At 40.4% G+C, this 3,092-nt stretch overlaps 1 pseudogene; it reads right to left on the reverse strand.

Annotated features, from left to right (window-relative positions):
• The window catches only part of LOC111529649, a 10,438-nt pseudogene continuing 7,346 nt past the window's right edge, over positions 1 to 3,092 (reverse strand).

Raw genomic sequence — 3,092 nt, forward strand, 5'->3', positions numbered from 1 at the left:
TTATGGGCATAAGCCACCGTGCCCAGCCACCTGCAGAGATTCTTAACAGAGGAGCCAATTCATTGTAAACTTCTTGGACATATTTGGTCCAAACTTAACTTCAAGGAATTTCAGCACGAGCCCATTTTCTTTCTGTAGGACAAACATCTTCATTATAACATACAATGTCACTGTTAGAGTACACACCAAGTAAAAATTAATCACTTTTATTATTTTAGCTACAAAAGTTCCTTTCTTTAGATTTAGCCAAAGGCACTTAGTAAGCATTGAGACTGCTACCAAACTTAATAAACAAGATACCAAGAAAGCTTGATTCTCTAGCTGCAGTAAATATCCCAGGAAGAGAGAAAATACATAGATTTTATAAACTTCATAAACCTCATCGCTTTGCTCCAGTGAAAAGATATCTAGCAGGAACAGAGATATTGCTTGAAGAAACTGGATAGTGGCTGTACTCCCCATCATCATAAATGTGTAAATGGAAGCACTCATCGACAAGTAGCAAAACCTCTCTCCATAAGTATTTAAGTTGCTTTTTTGTAGCCTGGAAGTCCAGTAACTTGGCAGGCAAAACCTGGCAGTGCCCAGTTTTCTCTTAAAGAAATGGAGTATTCAGTTCTTGTTGTATTATGTCTACCCTGGTAATAATAACCCATGCGACAGCGAACATTCCTGCTAGCCACATTCCATTCATAAGCCAACTTGTAACAAATAAAGCAACAACATATATTCCTTACACTCCAAAAACAATGCCAATAGAGAAATACTCCACCTCAGTAATCTCATTGCTACCAGTGGCTTGGTATAAAACACTGGCAATGAGTTCTGGATATGTGGCAGGACAAACCGCTGACAAAGCTCCTCAGACCCCAGATTAAAGATGGAAGAGGTTTTCTATTCAGCCGGGAGGGTTGGCAGACCCGTGTCTTAAGAGCCGAGCTCCCCGAGAAAGAAATACTTGGCCTTTGTAAAGGTTTACAACGTTAAGGGGTCCATGTGAAAGGGTTGTGATAAATCCAGCAGCGTGGGAAACGTGGCTGGGGACTACATGCATCAGCTAACAGAGCAAAAAGTTTTACAGCGCTTTTTTCATACAGTGTCTGGTTTACAGATAACATAAGTAGTTTAGGTCAGGTGTCGATGTTATTATTATTACTTTCTTTAACTCCTAGGGCCGGGTGGTGGTGCCAAGGTTGTCTGGCTATTTATCTTACTTTTGTTTCGTTCTAACTTTTTGCTTTCTCTCTTTCCTCCTGTCTTGTGAACTAGGCAAGGTCGAGGGAGGAGGGCAGCAGGAGTAGTAGTGGTCTCCTTCCTAATCCCCCCTCTTTGAGAATTTTCACTAATTAGTGGGAGTTCTCACTTTTATTTTTACTTTCTGAGTCTCTTTGCAAGAAAGAGCGATAGTGTTTTATGTAATACACTTGGGCTGAAGTTTTCTGAGGAACCCATGGTAGCTACAAAACCTTTTATCATTCGAAGGAGCAAGCGTAATACACAGGGGAGCAGCAAGCAAGTTTTTATTACCACTAATATACTTATAATGAGGGCTTTAAATTCTTTATGGCTGGAAACTGTTTTCTAAATGAAGACCTAGGATCAAACTTGTGTTAAACCTGCACAGGCACATGTATCAACTTTGTCATGTCCTAAGCAGGTTAGTTTTTCACTGGGTCTTAAAAGTTTTTTCTTAGTGAGTAACACAGTATTTTTTAATAACAGAAGTTTTTAAGAGCCAGACGCGTGAACTTGGGGCATCTGTTTGGGGAAAGAGTTAGTTAAAGTAAAGTTATCTTCAGGCATTAACTCTTTTGCTTCTCAAGGCCATTGGTCTCTTATGTTAGCCTTTTTATAAACATAACATGAAGAAACATCTAGGCTGCCAGCAATGTTTTCAGCCAACTGAGCAAATAGGTTTTTTCCTTTTTTTTTTTTTTTTTTCTTTTTCTAACGGAGGAGGTTCTGGTAACTTCTGGTTTATATGTTTACAGAATGACTGCAAGACTCAGAATTGTTGCTGGGCTGGACGGGTCTGGGTTTCCTAAGTAGTATGTGTGCAGTGGGGACACCTTATATAGGTGTTTCTTCTAGCATGGTTATGGGCGGGTAACAATAGCAAAACAATGTACAGTATATTCATATCCAGCAAGGACAAAAGAGGTCCTTACCTGGGAAAAAGGTTGAACACAGCGACAGAATAGGAAAACAGTTAGTATTACAGGAAAACTGTTAGTCTTAAGATTTTTAACTACATTGACTTGCTTGATGAGTCCTCAAGCTTCAGCCATGCGTAGACTGGTTAGCCTCTGGAGTGACCAGAACAGGGCTGTCATCCTTGGCAGCAGCTTGGTCTCATCTCAGGATCAACCGGGTTGGATGATCTGTGTCCTGCTGGCTGGTCCACTTGTCCTGAGCTGCCGGTGTTAGCTAACTGGTGGATCCAAGACACAACACCTGCAACTTTAACAGCAGTGGGAGTGGACAAGATTACAGTACAGGGCCCATCCTATATGGGTCCTAGAAAAATTAGATTTTACTTTAAGCAGAGTCAGTAGATTTAAAAGGGTGTCAGGCTTATAGGCATTTTCATTTATTTAATTATGAACACTTTGTATGGTTATTTTTAAAGCCTGTATTTGCTTTTTTAAGGTTAATTCCTTTAGTTTCTGGAGGTCACCTTTAATCTGACCTATGATTTAGGGGTGGCAAACCAAACAAAATCTTATAGGGCAAATACCTAGTTTGTTTGGTGGGGGTGCCCCCAACTCGGAGGAGGACCATAGGCAAAAACCTGATTTTATCTTAAATGAATTTCCTGGCAATATTTTTTTTTTTCAGTAGCTGCTCAAGTGTCCAGTTCATGCATTCCACCTTTTCTTGAACTTTGTGGCCAATAGGCTGTGTGGAACTTCTATTTTATTTTTAATGGTCTTGTTAAATCTTGCACAATTTCAGCTACAAATGCTGGCCTATTGTCTGACTTTAAAGTTAGAGGTAGTCTAAACCTGGGGATAATATCTTTTAATAGTACTTTAGGCCGGGCGCGGTGGCTCAAGCCTGTAATCCCAGCACTTTGGGAGGCTGAGACGAGC

Source organism: Piliocolobus tephrosceles, chromosome 1, assembly GCF_002776525.5.
Source record: "Piliocolobus tephrosceles isolate RC106 chromosome 1, ASM277652v3, whole genome shotgun sequence".
Taxonomy (NCBI): Eukaryota; Metazoa; Chordata; class Mammalia; order Primates; family Cercopithecidae; genus Piliocolobus; species Piliocolobus tephrosceles.